At 49.6% G+C, this 12,545-nt stretch overlaps 1 long non-coding RNA gene across 1 annotated transcript; it reads right to left on the reverse strand.

Moving 5' to 3' along the window:
* Positions 1–216: 216 nt before the first annotated feature.
* Positions 217–3,984, reverse strand: LOC311253985. The gene is made up of 3 exons (XR_014622127.1): positions 3,939–3,984; positions 2,356–2,499; positions 217–374 (listed from the first exon to the last, which is right to left on the reverse strand). It is a non-coding gene; the product is annotated as an uncharacterized lncRNA (long non-coding RNA).
* Positions 3,985–12,545: the final 8,561 nt, after the last annotated feature.

Genomic DNA, 12,545 nt, shown 5'->3' on the forward strand with positions numbered 1-12,545 from the left:
ACAACCAAACCATGACAAAGTTCTATGTCAAATATGAACACATCATATAAATAAACCAGAACTGGTCTGAATTTGTGGCTACTGTACATGTCATTATGGTACCTCCAGATACTGTGTTAAATGGTGGCAATGGTCCAGTCTTGTTGGTCTCAGTCAAAGATGAAGATACCTACTGAAGAATTGAAGAAAAAACCAGACACGAGAAACAACTTGTGAACAGTAGAGAACTATTTTATTTTTTTAACATGTGCCACAAACAACAACACAACACAAACAAAACAAACATGAAGATGAACATGAAAATTCTGACTGCGGAACACTGTTGCGGAACACGCTCACTCATGGCCCCACCATTGTCTCCTCTTCATCTGGCCCTTTAAGAAATGCACAAAAGAACATATTTTGTTGACTCAGTAAAGCAGTACTGTGGTTACTGTATATGGTTGCAGTGCAAAACACAAAACCTTATCAGGAGACCAAACAAAAAAGGCCCTGTAAAGTGATATAAAGTTATACAATATTGTGTTCATCAAACACTCTGACAAACTTCACATTTAACCTGAAGTTACAGTAATAAAACATAATGTATATTTGAGTTTGTCTTCATGTTAAAGGGGAATAGTGCACAGCCATTTGATTTTTTGCTATTTTGCTAACCTTTCCTCAGCATTTGTTGGTTCATTGAAGCCAGCCATAATGCAATTAATGGAGCATATCATATACATGTTGCAATGTGTGTATTTGTGTGGTTCTATCCTTTCATAAAAAGATAATGGATACAGGGTGTTTTGGTGTGTCATGATGCTGCCAGCACGAGAGCTGGGATACTGGGTCGGAGGGTCTGATCTTACAAGGTTGGTTTTCAGCCAAGTGACGCTAGGTGGAAGGCAGAGAGCCTCCATTCTCCCTGGAACAAGCCAGCAACATTACTCTGAAGCTGTTTCATTAAAGCATAAGTAAGCGGAATGTTTGTGTTAATATAAGTCTTATATAGTTATATCTTCCGACAGCAATCACTTATATAGAGTGTTTGGTCCGAAACACGGGTCTGTCAGTCACCCTGCTCTGCTGTAAGCCGAGGAGAAAACTTTCCTTGTATCCTACAACCTTTATCCAATGAGGAGAGAGAACGGCATAAAGGGGCGGTCCTCTCTGTGTGTGCAGCCAAGGGATGCACGCGCATGTGTTGACGTAGGGAAGAGGGCGGGGACTGCTAACTCCATCCGCTGACAGGAAGTTAGCCAAAACGACCGGATCGCTTACTTCTGCTTTAAGTAAAAAGTAGGTAAAAATCTTGAATATTTCCTCTTTAATGACTCTCCATGGGGACCCCCAAGATAGCTGTCAGTCTGGTGGTGCGTAATAGGTATCCACAAAACTGGACATTTACTGGACCAGAGGTCTGTGTGCTATGGCACGGTGCTCTGGCGGAACACTGGGGCCATACTCAGATCTAAAAGCCCTCACAAGAGGAGAGAGTTGGGATAAAAGTTGAGGTGAGGTCTCTCTGTCCTGGTTTATTCTTTATATATTATGCCAAGGTAAGTATTATATTCCATTGCAACATGGCTGAGGCTCTCAGTTGGAAGCAACTCCATCCTACATATTAAACCTATCACATATCAAGTCTGAGATGACAATGAGTCAGCAAGCCTCACTCACACAATCGCTGTGTAGTTACATCAGACCTGCCCACATGGTGGAGCTGAAGACCATGAATGCAGCAGTAAAGGGAAAAGTTTGAGGTTAGATAAGACCACATCTTAAGACTCAAAACTTCATCCACTCATGTTAACATTAGAAGTATGTTTTTGTGTTTGATAGGGGGTTCTTTCATTCCAGCTCAATTTAGCAGGGAGATGGCATGTAATATTAATATATTTAAAAATATATTTCAGCTGTTGCTTCATATTCATTAATTTATTTTGTAGATAGAATATTATACTAAAGTCAAATACAGTTTTCATTAAAGATGTGTTTCTAACTGAAATGTGATTTCCCTACTTTTCAGACCCATGTACTGGCTTTTAAGAAAGGCAATGGGTGACAATTCCAGTTACAGTTTACATTACTGTCCCACCACTGCCAAGTGAAATCTTTACATTTACAAGAAAATGGCTATGCTTGCTGCATGGTGGCTGAACAAGCTTCTAATTCCTAAGTGACCATAGCGGAAAAAATGGCAAAAATCACAACACTGCCTTTTTTAATTGTATTTGCTCATTTAGAATTGGGGAGATTTGTTCTGTACTTTGCGCTCGTTTTTTTTTTACATATGCTGACAGCTTCATCTTGATTTCTGCTGTAGAACAGTATCACACATATATTGCAAAATAGGTATTGTAGCTGACTTACGTGCGAGCTGTGTGGCACGCCTTTTCTCCTCTCTCTCTCTCCTCCCACCATCCCTGTCTCCAGCGAGATGAAGCCACCTTTTTATGTAAGCCTCCACCTCCTGGTCTGTTGCAGTGGCCGTCAATTGATTGTTTCTGACCGTTCCTAAAAATTGAGAAAACTGTAAAGCTTTGGATAGATTGCACACAATGGTGAGAAATGGCTAACTGCATGACATGCTATATCCTGCCCATAGTTGGGCAGCAATGAATGTAGTTTGAAAACAGTCTAGCCATGACCAGCCAATTACTAAAATTGTAGGAGGAAAACTCTCGCCTTCAGCTGACAAACTGATTGCAGACTGGTGCATCTTAGAGCAGGGGGCAGATAAATAGCTGGAGAAGATGGTGAAGCACATAGTTTTAGATATTTTTATTATGGTGCAGGTTGCTGACATTTCGGCACAGAGTATGTCTTCTTCAAAGCAAACAGAGCAATTTAAGAATGGCAGCTTTAAACTGGTGCCTTATAAAATGTGATTGGGTGTATATGTTGTTGTATTATAAGTATTTTATAACGAGTATTAGACTATCAGCATTTTTAATTAATTGTATTACTTAAAGCTATGGTCTAAGGTCTGAAAGACGATGAGAAGCCGCCATTAGCAGCACCGTGGAGAGCTCCAGAGCTGGAGGGAGACTCGTCGCTCTGGGCGACCCAGCACAGGGTGCTGTATGTGGGGGAGAGGAGTAGGAAGACCGGGGCCTGTAGCTCCGCGGCGCCGTAGTTCGCAGAGCGACCCCGCTCAGGTTGCCGCTGCGGCTAGAAGCGGCTGTGTGTTGGGGAGAGGATCAGGGAGACTCGACGCGGCACCGGTACCAGTAATAACGGCAGCAACACATTCTGTGCTTCTGTACTGTGCTTCTCTGAATCCTAGTGGGGCTTTCAGCGGCATGTGTTTAAACATGTACCCTCTGACTGTTATAATCATATGGATGCTGTTATAATGTGTTGTGATTGAGATCCTGACCCACCAAACATCCTGGAAAGTGACAAAGTTACGTTTTTCGTACAAAATTACATAATCACCATCAGTAAACAGGACGCTGTCTGACTATTTCACTCGCGGGGAGGGATGCTGTTTTCTGGAGGGAAAGTTCACTGCCACAGAGATTTATTTTTCTTGTCTCACACAGAGTCGTTGAACATGGGTCGGCATGTTCTCTGACCACTTTGCCACCACTTCTCAACTGCCTGCTCTGCATTATAGTCCTCAACCTCAGGGAAATGCAATGATATACGGAGGAGGGAATTGAGCATTTTGTTTGAGAGTGAGCGTTTGACATTTTTTTTTTCACTGTCCCGTAATTGTCCCGGACAAAATATAAGTGTGTCCCAGCAGGAATTTTTATGGTCCCCGCCGGGACATCGTTAATTTCGAGCCCTGCTGCCTGGTCATATTAACCTTGTATAAAAACTGAATGTTAACTAGCTAACATTTTTCGCAGCACTGGCAACCTGACAAAACAATGTGAAGTTCCAACAATAAGAGCTGAATGTTTCCCACAGAAATTCATTCATTTATTTTTCGTTCAGGGACTCACCTCACCGTGACTTCTCTCCTCGATCTCCGGCTCGCGCACTTTTTGCTCCCTTGCTCCCTTTCGTCAATTCGAATATGATGCATTCAAAAGACTCGTAATTTGGAAAACTCCAACTTAAAGCGGAAAAAAACATAACGGAAAGTAGAGTTTGAATAAAGATACGATCCTTACAGACTTAATAGCGTTGACTTAATAAAAAAAAAAAAAAAAAAAAAAAAAACACTGTCACTGTGGGTGATATGTTCAGGTAAATGTAGGTCAATACATTTTCCAATGTCGACCTGCCAGTCATTTTCTATGTGACACAGAGAGCAGGTGGGAGCGGTTTCTGTTCACAAATGAACTGTCACTCTTGGCCTAGGCTATGCTCTTATTGGCACACTCGGTCAAGGAATGTACAGTATGTTGTGAATTTAATGAATTGAATTGAATTTATTTATTTAAAACAGGGACAATGCACAAAAAAACATTAATCTTGTAAGGCAAGAAGAGATGCTTTGAGCCAGGTTATAGTTCCGCCTGTAGTCCCTGGGCAGGTAAAGTTAAAGCAGATACAGTATTAAAATCATTGAAATATGAGTGACATGATGACCATAATATTTTAAAAATAGACAGAATACACTAGTAAAAGCAGGGAACAAGAGCACCAAATCATGAAGTGCACAACAGCACATACTCTCTCTTACTCTTATCACACATTCAAACAGATAACAGTCCAACTATCCTCCTCTAATAACCACATTCATACACATATTAATAACCAGACACGTATACACACATGTAACTCAACAATGTGTGCAAACTCGCTTCCTCAGTAACCAGCGCTTTGACAAGCATGAGAACATGTAGGGATTTGTACATAGAATAAGTTCTGGAAGGACATTCCATTGGCCACACATGAAAATGCATATACTCAAATCAGAGAAAACACAGAATTGTTGGTCAATATATATATATTTTTATAAATTAACTTTGATCAACAAACAACAAATTCATCACAGTCAGCATATTATTTATACTGACAGATAATATTGCACTAAGAGAAGAACAAGTTAAACTTGACTATGCCTACTGTATGTAATTCCTGCTGGTATCAGACGGATAACAACTCTCAGAATTCACCATCCGCTTGTTGTGTTAACTTTTTTCTCTCAGATTTTTATGAACGGTTTTGTTTCTCTTTGTATCATGGGTGCAACATCCGGGCTTGCCATGGGGATGTGTTGTTCATGATAGACATTAGCTTGGATAAAATTCTCACCTCCATAGTGGAGAACACAATTAAGGCAGTTCAGGCCTAAAGGTCTTCAGTCCTCTAACTGCTTCAAGCTCCAGCAAAGAAGCTGGACGGGGGCTCCATTAGTGGCGAGCTTCTTCCAGAATGAGTGAAGGATCAATATTGCAGGTCGTTCATGCTGCAACATTGCCAATCATGCCCATCATGGAACATTTCCACCGAAAAAGGAATATCTACTTGCACTTTGCACTTTGGATTCCTTGTTTTTTCCCCTGTCCGAGACTTAGGCTCGTTGACTCTTTTGTTGCTACTTTATTTCTGTTGGACTTTGATTACCTGTTTATTTACCTCTTTCTAAAATAATAAACTGTTCCATTTGAGTCTGCATTTGGGTCCTGTTATCCCCTATACCCTGAATAGTGGACAGCGGTTCAATGAGAGAAGCAAACTAACTTAACTTAACTTGTCTTGTCTTTTCTTGTCCTGGCACATTTGTACTTCACAAAGTATGGACCCCACAATGTTACTGAACCATATGTGGGCCACTTTAGGCTCACATCCAGATTAGTCGATGCTAACTTGCCGTCTTTCGGCCAAAAATGGCCCAAATGTGTTTCAACAAAGGTGGGCCACCTGTGTGGAACCATATGTGGGCCACTTTAGGCTCACATCCAGATTAGTCGATGCTAACTTGTCGTCTTTCAGCCAAAACTGGCCCAAATGTGTTTCAATAAAGGTGGGCCACGTGTGTGGAGCCATAAGTGGGCCACTTTAGGCTCACATCCAGATTAGTCGATGCTTACTTACCGTCTTTTGGCCAAAACTGGCCCAATTGTGTTTGAGCAAAGGTGGGCCACATGCGTTTTCTCATAAGTGGGCCACATAGGCTCACATCCAGATTAGTCGATGCTAATTTGCTGTCTTTCGGCCAAAACTGGCCCAATTGTGTTTCAGCAAAGGTGGGCCACTTGTATTTTCTCATATGTTGGCCACTTTAGGCTCACATCCAGATTAGTCGATGCTAATTTGCCGTCTTTTGCCCAAAACTGGCCCAAATGTGTTTCAGCAAAGGTGGGCCACGTGTGCTGAACCATATGTGGCCCAGCCTTGGTTCACTTAAGGAATAACCATTCCCTACTCTGCCACGTATTTGCCAAAGATGGGCCATATCTGTTTTGTGATATAAGGGCCGAATGTAGCATTTACCACATGGGCCAGTTTAGGCTCACATCTGTTTTGTGCGGGCCAGAAGAATGCCTACAGTGCCGGATTGTTGCCTGAAGTGGCCCACATCCGTATGCTATCTGGGAAAGCACAAAACTAACAGAACCCCTTTAAATCTAACCCCAGTACTGTGGCACTAATAACCCCTCATATAGCTGTGCCACTTTTCCCACAGAACACATACATTAACAATATTTCAAAACAATTAACACACATAGTTTAGTCCATGGTCACCTGACCCATGGAAGCGCGCCACAGTGCGCTACTTATGACGTGGCCCGGAACTGCCTCGGTTCGGCCCGTGAACCCGAGACAGACCTCTGCAGCAACAGCAGGTGAGCGTGTGTGTAGGTGTGTGTGTGTGTGTGTGTGTGTACGTGTCGCGTAGGCGCCGAGTGTGCACCCTCGACGACCCACGGAGGGGAGAACAGAGTTCAGGGTAAAAAGTTTATGTCACTGCTGGACCGCGAGATGCGGCCGGCGGGGAAACAGGTGATAAGGAGCTTGGCTCCGCCGGAACAATGAGGGCGCAGCGCGCCCCACCGGCACTCTCTGACAGAGAGAGCGCGCCGGTCAGGAAATGACGGGCGTTCAACAGCGCTCCGCCACATTATCCCCCTCCTCCCCGAGGTTGACGATGTGCGGCAACCTGGAGAGATAGTCTGCCACAACATTGGTCTTGCCCGCTCGGTGTCGGATCTGGAACTGGAACGGCTGGAGAGAGAGGTACCAGCGGGTGAGACGACTGTTGTGGTCTTTCATGGAGTTAATCCAGGTCAGAGCCCTGTGATCAGTCTCTAAGTCAAACTCTCTCCCCAGCAGGTAGTACCTCAAACTCTCCAGGGCCCATTTGATGGCCAGGCCCTCCTTCTCCACAGTGGAGTACCTGGTCTCCCGTGGCAGCAGCTTCCGGCTCAGGTACAGCACCGGTCGCTCGTCACCAGGCTCACCTTGGGCCAGGACTGCCCCCAGTCCCACCGCTGAGGCATCGGTCTGAACCAGGAACCGCTGGCTGAAGTCAGGGCTCCTCAGAACTGGCGAAGAGCACAAACAGGCCTTGAGAGCTTGGAACGCCGCCTCGCAGTCCTCGTTCCAGATGACCGGGTTGCTCTGGTCCTTCGCCGTCAGTGCTGTCAGAGGTGCTGCGAGGGTGGCGAACTGTGGGACGAACCTCCTGTACCAGCCGGCCAAGCCCAAGAAGGACCTCACCTCCTTCTTCGTGCGAGGGCGTGGGCAGCTACGGATGGCCTCGACCTTGTCCACCTGTGGTCGGACCTCCCCTCGTCCAAGCCGGTACCCCAAGTACTTCGCCTCCTCCCAGGCCCATTGACACTTGGCTGGATTCAGCGTCAGGCCTGCCTGCTGGATCTGGCCCAGGACTCGCTCCAGATCATGCAGGTGCTGCTCCCAGGTGGCACTGAAGATGACCACGTCATCGAGGTAGGTAGCACTGCAGTCCTCACACCTCCGCAGGACACGGTCCATCAGCCTCTGGAAAGTTGCTGGTGCTCCATGTAGGCCGAAGGGCATCACCGTGAACTGGAAGAGGCCAGCAGGTGTCTGGAACGCTGTGCAGGGACGACTGGACGCTTCCAGGGGTACCTGCCAGTACCCTTTACAGAGGTCCAGGGTGGTGATGAACCTAGCCCGACCAATCCTCTCCAGCAGGTCGTCGATCCGGGGCATCGGGTAGGCGTCGAACTCTGACATGGCGTTGACCTTCCTGAAGTCCATGCAGATGCGCAGGGAACCGTCCTTCTTCCCCACAATGACCACCGGGCTACACCACTCAGACTGCGACGGCTCGATCACCCCCAAGCGCTGCATCTCCTCCACCTCCTTCTGAAGTTTGGCCACCAGGTGCTGGGGCACCCGGTAGGCCCTCTGACGAACCGGCCCCTTGTCTTTCAGCCGGACCACATGCTCCACGAGGTCAGTCTTCCCCGGGTTGGCCGCGAAGAGCTTGGCGACCCGCTGGAACACCTGGCACAGCTGGCTGGACTGGGCGGCAGAGAGGTGCCCGAGAGCAGGCTCCGCAGACTGGCTCAGGTCGGCGAGGGTAGACTCCTCCTCCCCCGCGCTGTCCACCGCCGTCACCAGCAGAGACGCCACGGGAACCCGAGCCTCCCTCCACTCCTTCAGCAGGTTGACGTGGTAAACCTGCTTTGCCCTTTTCTTGTCCGGGTGGTGGATCTCGTAGGTCACCGGGCCCATCTTCCTGAGGACGGTGTACGGGCCCTGCCATTTGGCCAGCAGCTTGCTGTTGGAGGATGGCAGGAGGAGTAGGACCTTCTGGCCAGGCTGGAACTCTCTGTGCCTGGCCTGTCGGTCGTACCACGCCTTCTGGGTCTGCTTGGCCTCACGAAGGTTGACCTCGGCCTCGTCTCGGTACCTTGCCAACCGGTCCCTCATCTCCAGCACGAACTGGACCACACCACGGTCACTGGTGCCGGTTGCGGGAGACTCCCAGGTCTTCCGCAGCAGATCCAATGGCCCCTGTACCTCCCAGCCATACAGAAGCTCAAACGGGGAAAACCCTGTGGACGCTTGGGGAACCTCCCGGTAGGCGAAAAGCAGGTAGGGCAGCCACTGGTCCCAGTCTCTCCCAGTGTCGGCCACAAACTTCTGCAGCATCTTCTTCAGGGTCTGAATGAAGCGCTCGACCAGGCCGTCCGTCTGAGGGTGGTCTTGATCGCCGAAATCCCCAGTGCCGGTGGAAGAGCTGCAGGAGTCTGGAGGTGAAGTTGGTCCCCTGGTCTGTGATGATCTCGTCCGGTACACCAACCCTGGAAAACAACTGAACAAGACAACGCAGAACAGCAGGAGCAGTGACCGTGCGCAGGGGGAAAGCCTCTGGGAACCGTGTGGCGTAGTCACAGAGCACCAGGATGTACTGGTGCCCCCCACTGCTCTTCACCAATGGGCCCACAATGTCCATGGCCACACGCCTAAACGGAGTGGAGATCATGGGCAGGGGTTGTAGGTAGGCTCGGTCGGACTGGCAGACATAGCAAGTTTTCTGACAGGTGGGACAGGTTTTGCAGAAGGTTTGCACATCAACATACATGGAAGGCCAATAGAACCTGGGGGATATGCGCAAATAGGTTTTGTTGCGGCCAAGATGACCTGCCCAAGGCAAGGTGTGTGCCAGGTGCATTATCATCGGCCGGCATGACACAGGAACCACAAGGCGTTTGACCCCCTCCGCCACTGCATACAAAACATCACTGTCAACAACAAAACATTCTTTCTCCCCTTTTGACATATCCAGCCCCCCAACCACCTTGGCGAACAAGGACTTCAGAGTCCCATCCTCCCTTTGCAGGGCCCCAATGTCCTCTGGCACCTCCCACATGCCCTTTGCCAGTCCCTTTGCACAGTCCGGCTCCCGGGACTTCAGCCCCTTTTCAAACCGCCGCTGGCGGCGAGACTTCCTGGGCCCCTTCATGGGCCCCTCAAACAAACTGCTGTCCAGGGTTGAAAAGAGTTCTGGATCGGGCCCCTTTTTCGGCCCTGGGTCGGCTGTCACCCCCGCCCTGGCCTAGGTGCGGGTGATCACATAACCGGACAAACCCTTCCCCAGGTCACTGTCTTTGGGGCCGGCCTCCAGCAGCACGTCCAGCAGCACAGGTAAGTCCCACCCCAGGATAGCAGCAATAGGTAACCTTTCCACCAGCCCGACCGTCAGCAGGTAAGGTTGCTCATCCACCACCACCGTCACCTCAGCTGTGGGGTAGGAATGGCTGTCCCCGTGCACACACAAAATGTCTTCCTGTCTGCTATAATCCACCACGCCCGTTGGCACCAACTCCCTTCGGACCAGCGTCAGGAAGCTCCCCGAGTCAACCAGAGCAGTCACAGACTCACCATTAATGGTAACGTCCTTAAAACGCTGTTGCCCTCCCCCAGCACTTGCAACCTCAGCCCGAGGAGTGTAGCATGCCCCGCTAAGCTTAGCTTTTCTGATGGGGCACAACGAAGCCTTGTGCCCTGCTTGCTGGCGGTAGAAACAGATGAACTCCTTACCGGGGCTGCGCTGGCGAGGTGTGGGCCGGGATTCTCCAGGCGGATGCTGGCTGGCTCTGGCTGCTGGTCTGGGCTGCGACGAAACCTGGCGACTGGGACCACCGTGATAAGCAGGCGGGCCTCCCCTCCGTGCGTTTAGGTACTGCAGCGCTAGCTTGCCTGCAGCTAACCCATCCGTTGGCTTGTGCTCCTTCACCCAGGTGCGGATGTCTGTTGGGAAGACTCGCAGCAGCTGCTCCAAGATGACCTGCTCACCGATCTGCTCCTTGGTATGCTGCTCTGGCCGAATCCATCGACGGTAGAGACCCTTTAAGCGGTGGTAAGTTTCTGTTGGGTTCTCTCCCGGTGGAACTGCCATGGCCCGGAACTGCTGGCGATACGTCTCCGGTGAGACGTCAAACTTGGTCAGGAGTGCCGCCTTCAGGTCCGGGTATGAATGAGCCCTCTCCTCGTCCATAGCGGTGTACGCCTCTAGCGCCTTCCCAGTGAGTAGCGGCACCAGGCGACACGCCCACTCACCATCTGGCCAACCACACGTTCTGGCAATCCACTCGAAGCGAAGCAGGTAATTTCCAATGTCCTCCCCAGCCAGGTACTGGGGAATCTTGGGGTCACCAAAGGGTCTGCTCTCCGGCCTCGGAGGTTCTGTCCCACTGCTCACCCCAAACCTTGCCGCCCTTAAGGGTGAACTGCGGCGCGGTGCAGCAGGTGTAGGTAAGTCCATTCTAAGGCTCATCAGCGACCTCTCAGATGGTGATAGGGACCCAGGTGCAGGGACAGGTGCTACCGGCCTCGGCCCTGCCACTGCCTGATCCAGTTGCGGGGCTGGCCACGAAGCCTGGAGTCCCCTGAGCTCTGCCAGGAACCCCTCCTCTCTTCTCTGCTGTCCCTCCAGGAAGGTCCTCATGACCGCCACCAGCTCCTCTCCTGGACTTGGAGCTCCAGGGCCGGCCTGCCGGACTGGGGCCGCCGCACCCCCTTCGTCCTCCTCGGCTGTGGACCAGGCTCCCTCCTCGCCATCTTTGTCCTGCACTGGTTCCTCCTTTTGTGAGCGCAACCCAGTACCCGTCTTCCTGTGTACCGGATGCGCCCTCGTCGACTGGCCATCCCACTTCTGACACCAAATGTCGGGGTTCGATACTTTGAAACGCTGGTTTGGAAAGATGATGGCCCAGTCGGCAAACTTTAGTTTGGTGATTTTCTTTTTATTACACCAAAAACCCAAAGACAAAAATACCCACAGGTGGCAAAGCAACAAAAAAAACGCAGGAATATTTACAATATGACAGAGTAAAAAAAATATTTACAAGGAACAGGCAGCAACTGTTATCCACATGCCACTCAGCCGAATCCTTCCTTCAAGTGAGCCGAGCTCTCTTTAAAAACCCCCTTGGCCCCTCCCCCGGGCAAACCAATTAACAAAACACAGGGGTTAAGAAACATAAACTGGGAAACAAAGCACAAAACTAACAGAACCCCTTTAAATATAACCCCAGTACTGTGGCACTAATAACCCCTCATATGGCTGTGCCACTTTTCCCACAGAACACATACATTAACAATATTTCAAAACAATTAACACACATAGTTTAGTCCATGGTCGCCTGACCCATGGAAGCACGCCACAGTGCGCTACTTATGACGTGGCCCGGAACTGCCTCGGTTCGGCCCGTGAACCCGAGACAGACCTCCGCAGCAACAGCAGGTGAGCATGTGTGTAGGTGTGTGTGTGTGTGTGTGTGTGTGTGTGTACGTGTCGCGTAGGCGCCGAGTGTGCACCCTCGACAACCCACGGAGGGGAGAACAGAGTTCAGGGTAAAAAGTTTATGTCACTGCTGGACCGCGACATGCGGCCGGCGGGGAAACAGGTGATAAGGAGCTTGGCTCTGCCGGAACAATGAGGCGCCCCACCGGCACTCTCTGAGAGAGAGAGCGCGCCGGTCAGGAAATGACGGGCGTTCAACAGCGCTCCGCCACACAAATTCAACCAGTTCAGGCTAGAAAACCTGTTTGAAAGATCTTTTTTCAGTGAAATGCAGCTTAGGCGACTGTACAGTGCAAAAACAGGCTCCTCTTGCTCTGAAACGCTCATTTTTCATAAGCCACTTTTCACCCTTAAT

The sequence above is a fragment of the Pagrus pagrus genome, assembly GCF_965226575.1.
Source record: "Pagrus pagrus genome assembly, contig: HAP1_SCAFFOLD_105, whole genome shotgun sequence".
Taxonomy (NCBI): Eukaryota; Metazoa; Chordata; class Actinopteri; order Spariformes; family Sparidae; genus Pagrus; species Pagrus pagrus.